Source organism: Prinia subflava, chromosome 2 (genome assembly GCF_021018805.1).
Source record: "Prinia subflava isolate CZ2003 ecotype Zambia chromosome 2, Cam_Psub_1.2, whole genome shotgun sequence".
Taxonomy (NCBI): Eukaryota; Metazoa; Chordata; class Aves; order Passeriformes; family Cisticolidae; genus Prinia; species Prinia subflava.
In genome coordinates, this window is record NC_086248.1 from 102,040,751 (window position 1) to 102,060,555 (window position 19,805).

Consider the following 19,805-nt stretch of genomic DNA (forward strand, 5'->3'; position numbering starts at 1 on the left):
CAAGTTATCTTAACTTAGCAATTTGATCTGATTAATATGACTGCTGAATCAACTTTGAGGTGAAATTTGGTATCCCTGCCTGGGAAAGGGTATCAAGATCTTCACTAAAGAAAAGTGTTTCAGCAGTTTGCAGTCTCTGGGGTGATAGCAGAAATGATTTGATAATCACTTTTCACTTTCATTAGTATGCAAAAACTTCTATTCTATTCCCTTGCCTTTGAGAATGCTAATTCACATACCAGGACTGTTTTAGTTTCCCTACTGCAAACTGTAGAATCAATAAGATACTAACAAAAGCTGCCAAAGCTGAACAAGACAACAAGACGGCAACAGAGATGCATCATTGCAGCTGCGTTTACAGGAGGCAACCTCGACTACCCGGTAACTACAGAGAAGCCTGCAGTTATGATGCATCACCAAGCAGTGAGGAAGAGACTGCAGATGATTTTGGAACTATATACTCAGAACCTGAGTATGAATGAATGGCAAGGACTGAATACTGTGTTTTTATCTTTTTGCTTTTAATGGCTGAGATCTTGGGGTTTTTCTGGGAGAATCAAGTAGTGCTTGCTTGTAACGGTGTATGCAAAAATAGCCAGCCGTGCCATAGACCCAGTTTGGATAGCTCTAAAGAAAAGAGGGGATTTGTAGCAAGAGCAGGATGACTTATAAAATAAAGGTAGAGCTATCCCAAACTAGGCCTCAGACCTGGGCCTGCTAGGCCTCAACGTTTAACCTACGTAGAACGAGATAAGCTTGTGGTGCCGTAGAAGCTGGGTTAAGGTATGGGTATCAATAGAATAGGGCAATTACTGCGAAAACGCGGTAGCTGCCTTAAACTGTGAATGTTTACATATTTGCTCACGCTCCCCTGCCAATAGAAATGCACCTGTCACTGTAAACTATTCTTACTGTATCTAACCGGCCATCTCGTGAATAAAGAGGAGAACGTATGATATGATCATGTTGGTCTGACCTACGTTGCTCGGTCTCCAATCCCACTTATAGTCCCAGCTTCAGATCATATCTTCTGGCAAAAAAAAAATGCAGTAATGTTAAACATTTAAAGAGACATACTGCAAAACAGATGCTGAAAATATCTTTGTAGGGCTTCCTGCCGAAGTGGAGGAGCTGTACATCTATCAGTGTAACAAACATGAACCAAGAATTTTTATGGAACCATGTCTTGGGTTGAAAAATGTTACAAGAAACGTGTATTCCATTTTCATCTGTTGAAACCCATTGGGAGATATTGTTCTTCTCTCCTGATCCATCCATCCTACTCCTGCACCCGTTCTCCTCCAAGGGACATCACCTGTGAATTTAAGGCCTCCCACATGACTGATAACATTACTTCATTCTATTGTGAGATGCCCCACACAGTGGGAGGAGCCAAAGCCTTTCCACCAGCATAAAACCTGCAATCCCAAACACTAATGCAGTTGGTTTTCCACTGAATCCTTGGAGGAAGACCGAACCCATCTCACCAGCACTGGACCCTTTTCTTTTCTCTACAGAATCATGTCTACTTCACGGAACAACATCTGTTACTCCAGGAGAACTTATTTGAACTGCTTCAGTCTGAACCCTGACAACAGGGTGTCAGGTCATATCTCTGACTCTGTCAGGGTTTTCTAAGACTTTTGTTTGTTTGCTTGTTTGTTTGTTTTTGTACTACTGCATTTGGAATTTTTTAATATATTCCTAGTAAACAACTGTTATTCCTATTCCCATATTTTTGCCTGAAAGCTCCTAATTGAAAAATTGTAATAATTTGGAGGGAGGGGGTTTTTACATTCTTCATTCCAAGGGAAACTCCAGTTTTCCCTGACAGATACCTGTCTTTCCAAACCAAGACAAACCACTAAATGGAAACTTTGAACTACCCAAAGGAAAGACGGCTGCTCACTTGATAGTGAACTCATTTTTTCCTCTGCTAAAAATTCCAAGCACTACAGCTTGCAGGAATATACCACATAAATGAAGAACACCAACACAAATTAGAACTGAGCCTTTCTACCTAACTCCTCAAGGGTAATTTCCTAAAGTTCCTGAAGTTACTTAAGAGCAGTTTACAAAGACTTCAGCAGCAATTTCCAGCTCTAATAAACATTCAGAGAAACACTTCAGGATGAGTTTTACTGCACCTCACCTACGATTTAAGTCAATGAAGTTCAAGTTACCAACACGTATTCTACTTCCACCTCCCAAAACGGAATTCTCACAAACTTCCAAAACAATCATCATTTGAACAGCTGTATCTAGATAGATCTAGTAAAACCAAAGTAAAAATTTAGGGATATGCTGTAGCACAGGTGCACACACAAATTACCTAGAGCACCCTAAAGGTTCCCAGTCATGCATTCAGACAGTTGTGGCCCTTATGAAACACCACAAGAACCCTATTGTGTGGTGTTTCTCCCAAGCTATTCAGTGTGTCCAAAATCTGATTTTTACTCTTGCATAAACTATCAAGAACCCTGTGAGTAAATTATTATCTTTAAATGCCCAGCTGTAGCTAAAACAGCTTATAACAACATTTACTGAGGGCTGACATTTCATAGTTGCAGTTCTAACTGCTTTCCTAAGAAATTACAGTCTCAGCAAGTTATGCAGCATAAAACAAGCCAAGGCCCCAGCTGGCACAAGGATGCATAATTATTTTTGTGAAGGTTATGGTTTTGGTTTGTGGCTGCATTTAAAAAAAATCAGTTAAAAAGCTTAACTTCTTTGCAAAAGATGGTGAGTAATTTCCTACACAAGCAGATCTAAAACTGGCAGCAGGCATCCCCAGCCCTCAGTACAGGCCTTTTTTGATTCCCGAGTTAAAATTATCACAAGGCTCACTTACAGAACCAACACAAAGCTGGAGTACATGACAACACCTTGCCACACTGGCTCAGGCACACAGGTTGGGCTGGAACACAACAGCTTTGAATTCCATCCACTGCTCCACACAGGAGAAAACCCCCATGCCACAGCACCTGGCTTTTGCACTGAGCACCTGACTGGGCATCTGCAGGGCAGCAAGATAAAAGAGGGTACTTGTAAACAGCATTTCTCCAGGCACTGGCTCCCTGTGCTCTCTGACCACTCACTCAGATCTGCCTTCTGCCATCCCCACGTGTTCCATGGCTTCACGTCCTCATGTGAACAAGGGAGCCAAGTCAATGTTCCCCTCGTTTTCCACATATTCACTCTCAAATGCATTTAAAAACATGTCTTGGCATGTGCTCAAAATCATCATCCATTAGGAGAAAATATTAAGCAAAGGATTTAGAGGAAGACAAAGCTACACACCCACAGTCAAGGTAAGAAGGGAATGTCTGCATATGAACACACATCATGTATGAAAGCAAAACCACTAAGGTTTTGGGTTATTTTCATGTTGCAAGTATGTATGTTTCAACAAAGTCAGCACTCTGGAGCCCCAGAATTAATTCCTGAAAAGCACAGATTTGTATTTAGCAAATACAAAGTAGAAGCTAAAAGCATCATTATTGTTACAAAAAAAAAAAAAAAAAAAAAAAAGGCAAAAGAACAATTTAAAAGTCAAAAAAGTGTCTGGCTATTGTGGTTTTTTTTCTTTTCCCGTACAAACTACTTGTGAGACCTTGTTTAGAGCACTGTATTTAGTTCTGGGCATCTGGCCAGATGACATTCACATTCTGGAGCTGGTGGAGTGAGGAAAAAGAATAGTATTGGGTTTTTTTTTTGAGAAAAGTCCCTCAGAAAAGACTTATGTCTGCTTCTAAGCATGTATACTATACATGAAGTTGGGGAGGTGATTTATTATCTCTCACCTGAATCCATCTGCAATGCTCTGCCAATGGTAAAGCAACAGCAATTTGCAGCAAAAGATTTGTCCCTTAGTTTCCGAACACCACACAAAACAATCCAGTGCTTTCAGACTTTTCAGGAGTCAGAAAGACAATACCTGCTTATGTGCAAAGCAGGGCTTTTACTCTTCAAAGACAAGTTATAGATAAGACATCTTCCAAGAACATTCATTTACAAGGCTGTCTTGAAAACTCTGTTCTAAGACCAGAAGGAAAAATGCACTTCCCTTTTCTTATTCTACCCTCTCATTATACACAGTGTTCACAGACCAGAATCCTCCCCAGTGCAGCATAATTACCTGTTTTCTCACTCAATACCCAACACAAATGGGTGCACTAATTCCAAACAATATATCATGATTACATACCATAAAATACTGGTATTCCTGCCAGAGGACTGGTAGGACTCCAGGAACTTCCTTTGGCTACTTTCACTCTACCTTGGTGAGATCTTCATACTCCTCTCCCATATTCATGCTGATGGCAGAATCCTTACCAGCTCCAAAGGAAACAGTACAGCATTAACGCACAACAATTTTCAACTGAGATAATTGTTTAGATCAAAATTTTAAAAAAAACAGAATGAACCTAATGACAGAACGTGACTGCAGCTCCACAATTTCTTTTCTCTATGTGTAGTTTCTGTTGATCTCAAGGCAGAAATATGGCTCTAGCTATCCCGTAAAATTTTCAATTTTACTTAAAAAAGTAAACAATGGGTTTTATGTATGCAGGCTCTTAAATTCTACATAAGGCAAACAAAAGTTACATGAGCAAAGCCAAGGTCTTGGGCTTGATTCAGCATTCACAACAGCATAAATTCAGAAGCAACTCCCCTGAAGTCAATAAAGCATAAAACATATCAACAGAGGAGAACTAGGCCCACGGTCCTTTGACTAAAGAATGATTCTCATAAAGAATGTACTTCACAAATATGAGAGAACCTGGGAATGCTATGCTACATTGTTATGTTTTTTGTTTTGCCTGAAAAATTTAGGCAACCCTCAGCTGAAACAGGCAGCTACAAACACTTCCATGCAGAGACACTTGCCCTGACGGCTCAGTAACAGAGCAGCAGCATGCACTTTATCCACACTTTTCCCAGCAGCACAACGCCTGAATGAGAAAAAGACCTGTGCTTCCACACTGCACAAATCTCTGCCTCTGTCTTGCCAGTCACATCATCAGCTGAGACAGGGAATGCTTTTTGGGGCAGAATGCCCAGCATGGAGGCAGCCACAGACTGCTGTGTGCGCCTGGCAGGTCCTTTACCACCTTTTATTTCCGCAGCAGCCTTGTAGAACAAGGAGGTAGACAAATGACTGTGTATGTTTGCCTTTGTCTACCTACAACAGCCCTTGAAGCCAAATTAACAGAGGCTGGGTTATAGCACAGCATTTCTCCCCTGCCAGGTAAGGATCACACAGAGCCTGGACCAAAAGCAGGATCAGACTACATACACACTTCAGACTCTACAGCCAAGAATTCCAAGCAGCAGCAGCAGCTGCCCTTCCACAAACAAACCAAGTCATGGCTTACAACAGCTGAGACAAAGAAAATTCCATGTCCCTCCCAGCCCTTTCTCCTTGTTCTGCTCTAGCTGCAAATGCTCAGGACTCCTGAACACTATGGTAAGGTGAACCAGAGCACCTCAGCACTGGGTAACTGCAGGTGGTAGAGTATCAGGTACCAGTAATGTCCACAGTAGTGCTACTCTGGATCACAAGCACCATAAATGCTAGGAAGCATCCATGACCTCCTTTTTAGCTGCCAGTAGTGTGCTCCATGAGAAGACACAGGATAACTGTATTGCATTAAGTGCCTTGATGTAGCATTCAATGTGTCAGAAGAAATTTACTTTCAGTGTTCTGAAGACATGTATTGGAAAACTAATGTCTCATATCTATCCAATTCATACCAAAACATCTCTGTGTTTTGCTACACAGTGATTCAATGTAACACAAGATACCAAATGTTCAGTTATACTTCCATCCCCTCTCCTGATAGGCATTATAATTGAATGATAAGGGACCCAAACAAAAAAAAGGTAACTGGCATACTCTGCCTAGCATTGTCTCCACAGCAACTCTTCACTGAGGAATTTTAGAGGGTTTTTTTTTGAAATACATCTTGAGAAATATCCAACTGAGGTACATAAAGCCTCTTACTTTCTTACTCTTAAACCTCTTGCTCTTGAGATCTGTATGGTATGTCACTTATTACATCCACAGGCAAGAGCTACACAACCACAGAACCTGCAATACATTTTACCACAGAAACAGTTTTCTGTGTGTTAGTCCACCAATGTTTGAAGTCACCATGTCTGCAAAGTAAAAGCATGACTTTGCTGTTGATCCCCTTTCTCCTCCTAATACAGTCTCTTAGTGATCCTACAGTAACAATAAACCATGGCTGTGGTTTAGAGAGACGTTAAGAAAAGACCTGAGTCCACATCTACTTGATACAGTACTCCATCAATCCCTGCTGCTGATGGGAGATGAATTACCTCACTTATTGCTAGGATGTGACAGCCACGTTATTCTTGTACATAACAGCAGCTCTTTAACTGTTGCAGTAACAGCGCTGTTCTTTCTTTTTCAAGGCAGTAGGCCCCTTCTGAGAAAAATTCAGTCACCCTACTCTTCATTCAGTCTCTCTGTAACATCTGTTTGAACTAGCTTTAAAAAGTTCTCAAAAATGCCCCCATGGTTAAGTAGAAGAGCTAGTCTTCTACACCAAGAGCAACAGGAGCCACCCCTTCTGGTCCTGTCAGCCACCTGTCAGAACACCTGTCCAGCTGCCCGCTCACCAAATGCCTCAGCAAGGGTGGGAGGAGAGGACACTGGAGCAGTTTCACACAGACACCACAACTTTCATAGAGGTGGAATGAGAGAGACTGAGCTGGTTGGGAGTGCAACAGGGTGACAGAGTGATCTACCATGCTCACTCACAAGAGTCCCCCAGGACACAGTATCCAGCTGTGCCAGTAGCTCGGGCTGCCAAGAGACCCCTGGCCAGCACAGCCTCATCCCACTTTCTCCTGCTGATCAAATTAATCAAGTCCTAACGAATCAGTTGGTATTTTTGGATCTAAACAGAGCTGGAACTAATGAACATTAATATAGATCTGGCCTACTGGCAAACTTTTACCACAATAAAACACAGAATTACTCATGGAACGAGTGCAGACACAGCTGAATTTAAAACAGAACTGCTGTGGAGCAGCAGAGTCACGGCTGTTGAGCTCTTGCCTTTCCAAGCAGTACCCCACCAGCTGTCCAGCCTCCACTTAGCAAACACACACCTCTGCAGGTACCATCAACTCCACTCACCCGACCAGTTCCTCACCTGTTACCCCAAGCTATCCTCTGAGAGAGAAAGGGCTCCAGCCAGCAATTTTCCTGTTCACCCCTGGGGCTTCTGCTGTCATGCAAACACTTGGCAGAAATTCTGTTCTGCTCACTCCTCATCAACTCAGCTGGGCTGGCAAAGGCACACAAAGACGTTCCTTATTTAATAGGGCTTAAGAGTTACACTTTGGGAAATTAGCAAATAAAACAAACGAGAGGTGGGTAGCCTGGAAAGATGAGAAGACGAGCTCACAGCGGGAAATACACAGTCTCTTTTTCTACATCTACCAAATCACACCTGAGTGACCTAAAAGAAACTTCTAACATAATATTTACAGTTAAACACTTCAGAAGAGGACGCAGCCAGCCATATACCGCATCCTCGTGTTTTAGGCCCCAGGAGGCCCCGTTTCAGCCAGCAAAGGGAGCAGATGCCTGGACTGAGAACTACTTGTGGAGCAGGGCTACCCATGGCGAGCGCTGCAGCGGCAGTGCCAGGGCCGGGGTCGCGCAACGGGCTCGCACCACGCTCCCCTCACGCGAGTCCGGGACACCCGAGAGGACAGGGAGGTGGCGGGACAGACACCAGCAGGGTCCTCAGCCCGGGGCCCGCGGGGACCGGCCCGACCCAGCCGCCCTCCGCTGTGAAAGGGGCTGAGTCGGGTGAGAGCAAGGCGAGGACAACGCTGCCCCGCGGCACCGGCGGCTGCCGAGGCTCGGCTGGGCCCGACTCTCCCGCTCCGGCTGCGCTTTCGTGGGGGCAGTTTCGATCGGACCCCGCAAGCATCACGGACGGCCACGACTCCCGCATGGCCCAGCGCCCCTCCCTCACCTCACCTCGCTTCGCCTCACCTCACCTCCAGTGCGTCCGCGGCAGCGTCGCGCCGCGCAGCGCAGCGCAGTCAGAGCCGCCCCGGCCAGCCGGCCGGGCGGAGGAGCGGGAGGGGACGGCTCTGCGCCGCCGCTCTGCTGCCCTCGGGCCCGGCCCTGCGCATGCGCTGCTCCCGCGCCGCGCTCCGCCCCCGCCGGGCGGGGCAGAGTCCGTGACCGCGCCGGGGTCTTCCCGGCCAGGACAGAGCTTCTCAGGGCACCTGGAGTGCCTGGACGCGGGGCGGAGCAGAGCAGAGCAGAGCAGAGCAGAGCAGAGCAGAGCAGAGCAGAGCAGAGCAGAGCAGAGCAGAGCCGGGCCGGGCACAGCCCCTCAGGTCACCGGGGACACCTCTGGCACGGAGCTGGGCGGGCTCCGCACCTCAGCGCGCCGGCACCTGCTCGTGAGGCGGGGTGGCCTCACAGAAGTCTCCAAGTCACCAGGACCCCTGCAATGGCTGCAGTTCTCCGACTTGGGCCAAAGAAACTGATTAAGATCTTTCACAGCCTCGATGCTGTTAGGTTGTGCATTTCTACATATCATCCCAGAATGTATTTCAGTGCAAGTTATCTCAATAACAGAAAAACGAGAGCAACATTTCCCTTCCATTCTGGCAGCTTCCAGCAGTGTCCATTAAGAATGCCAGTGATCACAGTGAGGGGCAGCTGCCATATCAAGCCTGGTTACAAACACGTTCACAGACACACCACAGTGGCAAAATCTGCTTATAAGGGGTATAAACAATTCCAAAATCAAGACCATTAAAATGAAAGGTGAATGCTTGCCTAGCTTTGAGGAGACAGGACGAAGGAATGCTCTTATGTCCAAGAGGGTGATTTTTACATTGATCCATTGCTTCTGTGAAAGTTCCCATTTATCTTCAGGCCCAAGAGCCCTGGTTGGCCCCACTGAGCAGCTCCTGTTGCTGCAGCTTCCACGCAATCTATAGCTGCCTTTTGAAAGAAGTGTGAACCGTGGCATGAGCTGGAGCAGTCCTGCTTGCCAGTTGTGGCAGCAGTGGTGAGTTCTGCAAGGGCTTCTGGCAATGGGTCCACCTGCATGAATACCACACAGAACTGGGACATTAAAAAGCATTTATTACAAGCTATATCGTGACTGACTTCAGTCCAATGGGAGCTGCTGGTGTTTTTTCAGGAGCCTAGAAAATGGAACTGAAGCCCAGCTTTGCAGTGCCTGGTTTGGTAGAGCCATCAGAGCCCTTGGCTATCCTTTTACAGAAAGAGGGGAAGACAATGCTTCTCCCCTCTCCCCGCCAAACATTTGGGAGCAGTGGGGTGAACTGCCAGCCACAAAGGAAAACAAGAGCAGAAAAGGCAGTAAACAAGAGGCAGGTTAGGACATAGCCAGCCCTGCCAAACTGGAGCAGAACTGAGTTCTAAGGACTGGAAAAAATTCACTGGAAAAGCCTTTGCCTTTGAAGAATCTGAGATATAGCATTAAGTGTCATGACTTGTGTTTCTTATTTATCCCTGAGACCACTCCCCTCAATCCAGCTGTGAGATGGACTTGGCGTGGTTTCCTATACATACAGTAAGCTTGCAGAACAGCAGGTTGGGGTTTTTTTCCTAGCCCTGAATGGCTGGGCTGTATTTCTCATACAGGTGTGGGTCAGAGACCTATGTGTAGGCAAAAGGATTTAAGGTGGCATGCCCCTGAGCACCTGACTAGTCTGGACAAGACCGGCATATAGCCTTCCCCAGGCTGCTGCTCTGCTGTGTTATAAACCATGCAGGGGGGAGAAAAGCTTTCCCATGGAATTTGGGGTTGACTGGACCAGGGTAGTATGTACTTTAGCTATAAAAATCATGTCCTGAATACAAAGGAAAAGCATGTTACTGGGATGGATCTCCAGTGTCCTGAGTAGATACCATAGGGATAGGACACAGACTTGTTTATTGTCACACCATGGCAGTTGCAGCAAGGAGGAGAAACTGTTAATTCCTTTGGCTAGCTTCTCTCATGGCAGCCAAGATTACTACGTCAAGACGCTTTCCTCTTCCTCTGGCTCCTGTCCACACTGCTGTGAGCTCTGCGGGAGTGAGAAGAGAAACTGCAGCACAGGAAAAGACAGAGTTGCTTGGATCTCTTTCCTCTGAGCTGAACACGTTGCTGCTGCATCACAGGAACAATGGTGCCATCTCCCAGCTGTGGAGGTGCATCCACCCCAGCCTCCACCAGATCATGTCCACCAATGACTTCAGAGTGACCTTTTCTCACCTGAAAACATGATGTGTGTTTCATTTTATAGCATATGACAGCAATTACTTCAGTGCATTCCAAATCTTACCCCTAGCAGCATTATGTGTATTATACTTCTGACTTCAAGCTGGATTTCTTGCTCTGATTTGCAGTCAGCTGTTCCTTATAGCAAGGGAGGAGGGAGATGGGAATCAAACTGCATGAAGGAGGCTCAGCAAAAACTGTTCAAGAGCAAAAAAGACCAAAAAGTTTTGTTTACTTTTCCTAAGTACTTTTTCATACAGTGTGAATATATCAGAGAGAACATAATTGCACATCTACTGTCACGGTGCTGATTGTGAAGCCCCTCAGCCTCACCCCGAGCCAGCCCAGGCACCGGAGCAAGTGTAGGAAGAGTTGCCCCTCGCAGCGATCGGAGAGGTCAACTCCGCAGGTTCTTTTGCCCTGAGCGAAGCCTGAACACCAGCTAGATGCTCCACGCGACGGAGCGGAGTGTAAGAAAGGAGGGCTCAGTCAATCAACAGTGGAACAGAAGCTTTACTTCAGCAACAGCAACTGGGGGTCAGACTGAGCTGAGCCCAGAACAAAGGAGTGCAACAGCTTATAAACCCTAGGGAAGGGGAGGAGAAATGGGAGTTCCTTCTTTGTGGCATCAAATCAGAACATATCACTAGGGAGAAGAGGGGAGGGGTTGCAAGCCTTGAACCAATTGGGGAGTAGGGGAGGGATAACACAGTGGCGGGGAAAAGGGGGTAAAGTTACATGTAACTAAGTGGAGCTAAAAATAGGGACTTGTAGGGAGGATGTATCAACTTATGCATAACAATTAGGGGAGGGGGTACAAAGAACATACAATATAGAACCCATCATTTTAAAATTTTCCCCAACTATTACACTACTAAATCCACACCACTTAGTAAACCACTCCTATGTCTTTCATCTTTTCTCTGCCTCAAACTCTCTCATATCCTTCTTCCAGCACCCTCTACTTCTTTCTTAAGTCTCTCTTCAAATCTTCTCCCTCGTCTGTCCTTCTTTTCCTTGTCACAGTCCTTCAAAGCACCTGCTTTTCCCTCTCTCAAAGGTCCAGCTCTCTCTGGGGGGTTCAAAGGGAAAAACATACAGTAAATGGGAAAAACTTAACAACCCTCACCACCACAATCTACAAAGAAAATTAACCATAAAAAAACCCCCACTATCCAACAAGTGAACAAAACCACACACAACTGAGACAACTAGTTTTTCTGCAAGACTAGTTTTTTTAGCTAGGCTAATATTGGGATCCTGAGTTGTTCTGTGCTCTGTTCTGTTGCTCCGCAATTTACAGTGAGGCAGAATCTCTCCTTGCTCCACTTCTTCCATTTCTCTCAGCCTTGTCCCATGAAGGTAGATCTGGCCAGCAGCTTTCCAGCACTCCCTCACCTGAATATAAATCTCTACGGTGAGGTTCTGATGAGAGAACTGACAACAGCTAAACTTCTTGACCAGCCAGGAAATGAAAAAGTGGAAAAGCTGCATAACTGTATTTCCATCTCAGCAGCACTTAATTTTTACCTTCCCTCTCTTTTAATTTCAAGATTTTTTTTGATAACTGTATTCAAACAAAACGTGTACTTATACAAGGATGTGCAAACACTTGGACATCTCAGCTCCCAAAGGTGTGCAGCAGAAGCCCAAGGTTCTCAGAAAGCTCCTGCAGAGTCAGAGCAACACAGAATCACCACACACGTCCTGCCGTCTCTGAGCACTATGTAAGGAAGGTGTGAGGGCCACGGCATCTGATCCATCTCTTCACTAGCGGCCTCGCTAGCTCAGGGAGCAAGAAGGGAAGTGCAGTAATGAGCCTCCAACTCCCAATGAAAGCTCATTCCAGCTGTGTATCTGCCAAAAGCTATTCCTTTCTCTACACTGTGAGCCAAAGTAACATGGCAGTAGTGATGAGATCTCCATCAAGGGAGATGATGACTGCCAGACACTAGCTGTGAATGATCCTCAGGAACTTGGGAATGATCAGTCATATTCTGATCCCACCGCTGAACATGCATCTTTTTTTTAGGCAGCACTGTGTGGGTGGGGGAGAAGCAGTGTCTCTGACGCACCAGTGAAGCACAGCAACTTGAACTGATCAAAGTTTGGACTTGGAAGTACCAGCTACCAAATAAACCAGCCTCTGCTTTCACTATGGTGGATGGAGTCCTAGCAAAAACCAACATGCTCTCATCACCTTCAAAAAAACCAGACTGATATTTCCAGTCTTTCTCTCACAGCTGTCTTAACTTGCAGGAAAGTCATGATTGTGACTCATCCTTTTCTCTTTACACTGAAGAGGGAAAAACAGAGTGTTTGTAGCCTGACTTTAAAATTGTTCTCCAAATAAAGTCATCTGTGCTCTAGATCTCCAGTTACAGTGAGGAGTGACATGCACCATACCAATTTATGGGAGAACAGATCATTAGGGAGAACTGTGATGAACCAATTATTTGTCACTTCAACATCATGTTTTGACAGTGCACTGTTTAACTAGACCCTACAAAAATTTAATTACTTTATGCTTCTTAATAATGTACTTTATGCTTCTTAACTAATACTGTTAACATCTAATCATCCCCAGACTTGGAGTGGCCACAGAAAATGCTGTTCTAAGGTGGCAGCAGGCATTTGCTTTATTACCTCTTGGCAGCCAAACCAGACCACTACAAACTTGGAGGAGAATCTGACCACCTCTATGCTCAGATAGCAGTAACAATGCCATTATTCCAAGAGAGGGGGAAAGAATTCCTGCAGCTACATTAAAAGCTCTTGTGTTTATTAATGAAAATACTATCATTTCCCAGTATACTTTCAAATTGTAGTCAAGTATTTTGCCTTACTTGCAGGATTGGAGCCGCTTGTAAAAACAACAAAGTCATACAAGACCACTAACTCGAGGATGATCAGCTGCAAATGTAACTCTCACAGAGGCAGGCAGAAGCTGGCTGGTCTAGAACCTGGTGTGGAGCCTTGGGAGTTTGAAGAATGTCCTGAGACTGGTTTGAGAGCTAAAGCACTTACTCCTCTAATGGGGAGCAAATTCGTGTATATAGACAAAACCCATTGCAGAGACAAACAGTATTTGTCTTAGGTGCCACTAAATATTGCTACTATCCTCTAGAAAGGCCAAGCATTATGAATTCAAATGGCAGGAAGCAAGAGGAAGAGATGCTACCTAAAATCTACTACCTGTGAGTCCAGTTCATAAGTCATTACTGCCACAGGCCTCCACCAAACCCAGCAGATTGTTACCTTGTATTTGGCACTTCAGCCTGGAGAGAGCTTCATCAGCCAGGAGTGAGAACAGGCTGTGACTGGGACAGATTCTTAGGCTGTGTTCAACTAATGGAGACCAGCATTCTAGAGGCAGCTTGGTTTGAACAGGAGAGCCTCAGCAACAAAGTAAGTAGCGTTAAGTGAAGATGATAAGATCTGCCCTGTTAGGTTTAATATTTTAATCTACTGCCCAAGTGTACTGCGGTTCTAATCACAGTCACGGTGGATTCCTCGAGTAGCTGAAGATTAGAGAGACCATCAATAATCCCTGCTGAGCTGCATGGATGAAAGCTATCAAGAGGATTTAAGGAGGAAATGAGGCACATCCAGGAATTCATTATGTTCCAGTTGAGACAAAAAAAATCCATTGCTATCTGACACTGAGCACAGTCCAGAAAACTAGAAGCACATACTGAAAATGAGCAAATTTCAGCAGGCTGTAGATGTGATGAGCCAGTTATAAATATTAAATCCAGGAAGCTCTGTCACTAAGGATGGATAGCATTCCTGTTGGTAACTGTAAGGCTCTATGTTCTATGTAAGACATTGCTCTGCAACATTAGAAAATACACTTCTAAAATCAAAGTTCTCCCTGCTGTCAGCACTAAAGAATTTCAGGCAGGACAAGTGTTGATTTAAGTTCAAACACAAAGCAGAGTTCTCTTTTTAAAATGTTACTTGCTTGAGACATTTGCACTGCAGCTGATACATTAATTATGCCACTTTTTCTTTTCTCCAGTTATTTTTTAAAGGGTCACCTGTAAAATCTTCTTGTGTGCACAGTTTGAAGTGGTTTCACTGCACCTGCTCCCAGCACAATTGTGCTCCCAGTACAATGTGCTTGCTGGAAAGCTGAAGCAGAGGCAATGTGTGGCCGTGCCTTGGGAGAGCAGTGTGGAGACACAGGACTCCATGGTCTGAAGTAGTTTCACTGCACCTGCTGTCTCCAGGCTGTGGCATTCAATTGTTTTTGTTTGTTCTGTGTACTCTTCTCTAGCGATTTGCTTAGCATGTGAAGAGAGGGCTGTTTGTTCCCCACAGCCAGAGGCTGAAATCAGCCTCCTCCTCCTCTCTGAATGCTGCAGCCTGCTCAAGGCAGCTGGACAGGAAGTGGGCAGATGCTCAGCTGCACCCAGAGGGCTGAGCACTGCTGCAGCGGGGAGGAAAACCATACAAAACCAACATATCTGCAACTCATCCCAAGTTCCGTGTCTTCACATTGCTCTCCCAAGGCACGGCCACACATCGCCTCTGCTTCAGCTTTCCAACAAGCACATGGTGCTGGGGGCACCTGTGTACATCCACGTCACAGCACCGGGGGTTGGGAGCTGCAATTCCAGGAGCTGTGCAGCCCAGCAGCAACCCTCAGGCTGTCCAGTTTTAGGCAGCACAACAATTTGATTTTGGCACTAAAAGCTCTAACACTTAAGCCCTTGTTTTCCAGGGTGTAGTTAGCATGCCTAGGACATCCATGTCCTGGCATTCCTGTGCAAAGCTGCGGAAAAGCCTGAGGTGGGAAGTCTCATCTGAAGCTGGGAGGCATGCACAAGAGCTGTACAGAAATGCCCCAGCCTTCCTGCAGGGCAAAACTCCATTGCTTTGGGATGCCAAACAGCATGACCGGCCCAGCATGCACACACTCTCTTCTGTTGAAATAAACAGGTCAAAATCAAGTGGGCAGAACCTGGAGGGAGATTTTTATCTGCAATTTACAGAGAACAGATTGCTTATGTCTGCAAGTATTATTTCAAAGCAAATAACTTTTGGGGTGGCAAGGACACAAGTCAGGCCTCCATAAAGCAAGCCAGAAGTGACCTCCGGAGGGAGAAAAAAACAGGATATGTGCTCTAGTTTTGGATATTTAAGGTAGTCATGTGGGAGAGGGTGGTTAGTTTTCTTTTAACCAGTTTGTACTTTTGCTCTGATGCGTCAGGTTTTTTTTGTTCTGCACTAAGAATTCACATCTTTGCTTAGTCAGGATTTGTGAAGGTTGAAGAACAACTGTAAAGGCAACACAGGAACAGCTTCTAAAAAAGCAAAAGTGAATACATGAATATGAATACATATTTATCCATATCTACTCCATTGAAAGCAATGATGGTTTGCCTTCACACTCAGATTCTCCTAATTTTAATGAAGGTGGTTAGAAATTCAATTACTCGTCCAATCTCTGAAATCCAATTTCTAACTTTCCAGGCTGTAAGCTACATAAAAAATTTGTAAAGTGAAGCAATTGCAAGGTAGAATCCAAAAGGATGCACATTTGGCATATCACCGTGGCAGGGGTAGGAAGTGAGAATATCTTCAGAGACCAACAGCCAACTGGAACTGCACCAAATTGTGATATTGTTGTCGTGGTTGCGGGGGGAGGTGAATTTTTCCAGGGGGATGTGGGCAGGCTAATCAGTGATCAGCTTTTCTGCTGGCACTTGGATTGGTCACTCAGAGGTTTGGACACACCTCTGAGGACACAAAGAGTTAAAAGCAGGACTCTAGGGGGGTTCGGCCTCTTTTTGGATCCTGGCTTCAGGGGGGCAACACCTCCCCTGCCTGGCTTTCAAGGCTGGGTGGGGGAGGGGAACCACGTGGCCGAGCTAGAAGAGAACCATGCAGCGGAGCTGAGGTGAGCTGGAGCCCCAGGGGGAGGAGAGTGAACAAGCTTTGAGCTGAGCTGGCCCCATCCAGGATGGAGGGGTGGAAAACTATAGAAGTGCTTTTGGTGTGTGCTCACCCTCCCCCCCCGCCCCCCCGGGAGAAGATGCCCAGCCACGTGGGAGTTGCCCAGCCTGGGAGTGCCTCAGCCTGCAGCCCTGCCAAGAGCTAGAAACTCTTAACTCTTTTCTTGGCAGAAAGAAACTTTTCTTAGACATTGATTCTCATGACTGGTAGTTTCAGAAGAGAGAGAGAAACAGCCTGAGACAGAGATGATAAAGGAAGATGAAAAAACCCAGATGGGCAGAGGAGTGGCTTTTGAGCTGGACTTTTCTTGCATAATGTTAGCCATAGACTGAACTTAAGTCTCTTTTGAACATAAACTGCATTTGGGTGGGTGCAGCTGCCTTTGCTTTTGCTACAGTGACTGGCACTTGAAGAGTGGAGCGAGCAGAGAAGAGAGGGGGAAGGTGTGGTGGCACCCTCTGCCCTCAGGGAAGACCTGCTCTTGCAACCCTCAGCCCCAAGGGGAAAAAGGGGGAGAGCTCGGCATGCAAGTATCCTTCAAAGAGCCCTGTATGCAGCTTCAGCCTATGGACAGCGGTGAGAGCGCTGGACATAGGAAAAAGAGAGTGTCACCCTGGCAGACTTCACCGGGCAGTGCCACGGGTGACATGGAAACACATAAGGGGTGGACCCGTGTTTGCTGAGGAACAGTCTGTGGTGTGAGAGAGACTCCTCTCTCCCTTGCTGAATTGAAGATTAGTTTTTTTGAGTGGTGATTGTTTGATTTAAAACCCAAAGGTTTGGTCTGTGAAGAGTAATGTGTGGGGGGTAGAAACTGGGGGAAGAAAAGAAATGTTCTGAAAAGTTTTTATTTCTGTCTCTGTGTGTGTTTAAGAATTTTCTGTCTCTGTTCTTATGTAATGTAATAAAGTTTTGGTTTTTTTTGTTTCAAGATTTAAGCCTGCTCTGCTCTATTCCTGATCACATCCCACAGTAGTTGTTAGAGAAAAAACATATGTTCATGGGTGCATTAACATCTGGCCAGTGTTAACCCATGACAATTGTTATAAATGCTAATACAATATTTTAATTAAAATTATAGTTTTTGGTTTATTAACAAAAAAATCGAATTACAGAATTTCGGTAAAACTACTCACAGCAGAGATACTTGACTATTTTAACTTGGGAAAATGTCAAGGGCGAACTGGGACGCAGTACTTGGCCGACTGCCGTCTCCCCTAGGTTCACGAATTGGCCTTGTTCAGGGCTTAGTTTTTATACACTTTATTCTGCCTCTGGCAAAAATTTCTTCATAGTCCCTTTGTGTCCAAGCTAGTTATTCAAATTCATAGTTGTCTCCAGCTTAGCTGAAAAGAGTTCTTTCTCTCTGGTTAGGTGTCAATTTCTGGTTTCTCGTGAGTGTATTGACGCCTAGTTTGATGAATGGTAAAAATTCATCTCCGGAGATGTGGGTGATGATAGTCTTCTAATGGTGTTGTTTCAGTGTTCGGATGAGGGTGTTGGCTGATGATGATGACTCTGCTATCTAGGCAGGAGAAGACTGATAGCTTATCTTAATGGGTCTTCTCTTGATGCTGAGGAGATGGCTGGGTTTCCTGTAAGTCCTTTGTGTCCTTTCTGAATGTTAAATTCTAGGGTGGTGCCTGCTTTTTGTTTTAACAAATTTTCAAGGCAGACTGAAACTTATATTCTCATATAACACATATATACAGTGATTTTCATAGTTTTAATATGTCATAACCTATAAGAACATTAACATCTTATATTTTTCACAATTCCCTCCTCTTTTTATATATTAACTATTTAATTTATGTTCGCATTATCTCTTAACAATCTCTTATTTTAAGTTTTTTATATAAACTTTTAATTATTTCTTTCTTTGATGCTCTCTTCTTCTGTATATTTTTTGTATACTTTTCTTTGAGAGGGAACACATTTGACTAGTGGTTCTTAGATAGTGTTTGTTTTTACTTTTTGATTTCTGACTTTTTTTAATTCTTATGGCTCTGAGTGCTCTTAAAGGGACAGTTTATTACTTTCTGTAAGTGTAGAGCTTGAGTATTTAGTTTGTTTCTGGTGGGGGTGACTTTAGGCCAAGCTATGTTTTTATGGAGCTGGCCCTTCATTGGGCGCCCAGCTTGGTTCAAACTCACTAGAGCGATTTGCAGATGTGCTCTTCTGTCTAGGCTATCGTCTGTTGGGTTGCTGCTAACAATGTGGTAGTCCATCTTCATGACAGCAGGGGTTATCTGCTAGGATCTTCGGTGTGGTTTGAGCAGCATATTTCTTTTTAAGGGCTTCTCACTGAGATAACTTTACAGACTCTGCTACACAAGGCACTTTGTTTGTCTGTCAGTACTCAGCAGCTAACACCTGGGCTTTCAAATCTAATTTTCTGTTCAACTCTTTATTATATAGAGTTGTTGCCACGAGTTTTCCTAGTTTGCTGAGCGTTCATACTAAAGTAGAAGTGTGCAGCTTCTCACGCTCGTAAATGTAAACACAAGATCGCGTTTTGTTAATATTGCCCTTGTTATAGATCCTTCTCCAAAAGAAGGGGAGGTTGAATGACAGCCTCCTTGACCAATGTGGGTGAGAGGTGGGAATAACCACTCCAATCCATGGTCACCTTGTGAGAGGTATATAATAGGAAGAATAAACTAAGGGTGGTGCTCCTGCCCTGCTTGCTCTGTCAACCCAGACCTCTGTCTCTGAGTGTCCTTAACTAGCTTGGCTTGCGGTGATATTGAGTACTATATAGGAGAATCTGGTTCAGTTAACTCTAGATGAGTGGCACTGTCTAAGAACTGCATAGTCAGACTCTGTTCTTCTTCAGAACACTTTCGGTATAACTCTAATGGTTTTTACTCTCACTTACAGTGAACTACTTAAATCTCAAGACAGCAATTGCATTTGAAATGGATATAGGGATTGCAGGGACACCCTGGCTCTGGGCAGTGAACTGAAGCCTCTTCTGTTATTTGCTTCAGAGGTGTGGTTCTGTCTTCCGGTCTCCTGGGGATGTGGTTCTTCTTCTTTACCTTTTGGGGTACGGGTTCACTTCTTCTTAGGTATCTTCACAATGGCACTTGTTGTAAAAAGAGGCACAACAAGGTAACTCTCTAACTGAGGGGTTAAAAAAACCCTACACTTTTGTAATATGGGGATAACATATTTCAACAAAACGTATTCAATCATATACAAACTAAAATCTTGCGATATATCATAACTAGCTTAAAATTAAATCTACTAATCAAGAATCTATGCACAATGTGAATTTAAATAGGTACAGTACTTTTGAAAAAAATTACAGAAATGTTTTACAGAAGGAATGCTTGCTATAGCTATTATTCAGACAATCTGAATATTAGAATAAGTTTTCTAGTAGTACATTTACACATTCATTTTTACACAAAAACAGTTTTGTCTTTAGATCACAATAATTTTTTAGTTACAACACTACAGCTAGAAACTTCACAGAGAAAGTACTCTTTTAAATTGAACTCATGATTTGTTCTGAACAAGCTGTAACTCATAGCAGTT

General features: G+C 44.5%; 1 protein-coding gene across 9 annotated transcripts in view; it reads right to left on the minus strand.

The window, feature by feature from the left end:
- The window catches only part of LOC134547399 (sodium/potassium/calcium exchanger 3-like), a 234,323-nt gene that overhangs the window by 63,031 nt on the left and 151,487 nt on the right, over positions 1-19,805 (minus strand). Inside the window, exons 1-2 of one of the 9 annotated variants that reach the window (XM_063391264.1) lie at positions 8,042-8,117; positions 7,188-7,322 (exon numbers count right to left, since the gene is read on the minus strand). The exons of 5 other annotated variants lie outside the window; for them this stretch is intronic. The gene's annotated coding sequence lies outside the window, so the exon portion shown is untranslated. Of the gene's footprint in view, positions 1-7,187; positions 7,323-8,026; positions 8,176-19,805 lie in introns of those variants that run through there. 3 more of the 9 variants (XM_063391263.1, XM_063391267.1, XM_063391265.1) reach the window with 3 other exon arrangements.